Source organism: Penaeus monodon, chromosome 34 (genome assembly GCF_015228065.2).
Source record: "Penaeus monodon isolate SGIC_2016 chromosome 34, NSTDA_Pmon_1, whole genome shotgun sequence".
Classification (NCBI taxonomy): Eukaryota; Metazoa; Arthropoda; class Malacostraca; order Decapoda; family Penaeidae; genus Penaeus; species Penaeus monodon.
Window position 1 is genome coordinate 34,951,773 of NC_051419.1, and position 927 is coordinate 34,952,699.

The window sequence follows — 927 nt, forward strand, 5'->3', positions numbered from 1 at the left end:
GAGTACACACAAGCTACAGGTGAATAGTGGATGATGGAATGTTGAATACATGAATATTATGTCGTGTTTTGTTTTCTTTTTTCATCACTAGGATCAAATAAATACCTTATTTCTACATATTTTTGCTGTCACGCTCTATGCTATATACTCCACGTGACAGTAAAAAAAACAGAGTCGGAAAAACAGAGAGAGACACGCACACACGAAAAAAAAAGAGAGAGAAGAGGCGGAAACACTGTATTTTAGTTCGCATATTAATTTTATTTATTAAGCGTCAGTAGGTAATAGGGTTTAAACTGACCTTTCGCTACTTTTAACATTTCGTTATCCATTCGTTGCTGTATATTTTAGTTTCCCATATCTGTCTTAGTAAATCTTCTAAATCTCTACTTACTTGTGCTTTCCGATCATTGTTAGAATACCATTTGAGTGTTACCTTTGGTTTCTATGCTTTTACTATTTCTTTCATGTTGTTTTACTGCTCTCTTGCTTCTACTTCTTGTTTATCCTCTTTTCTTAATGTCATTTTTTTTTCATGACGGTCATTTTTAACCTTATATCTTTTATTTCATTTATTTATCCCTCTTCATTGCCATTTTACCTATGACGTCATTTTACCATTCATCTTTCACTTACCAATCTTCTTGAAAGTTACATATCAAATTTTAAAAGTCCTAGAATTTTCTGTTAAAGTTTCAGTAATTTTTTCGGATACTTCACGTCATGTTATTTAATTTCCCATTATACTTTTGTTAACGTTTTCGTAGTTTGATATTTGATATTGTTCTACTTCATATATACACACGTCCTTTTATTGTGCTATTTAATGCATTTTCAGTATTTTTTCTACTTCTAGTACGTACTTGTTTTACTGCTGCATTTTTTTTATAATAATTTCTTTATGTCTCAAGCAAGAATTTTCATGGA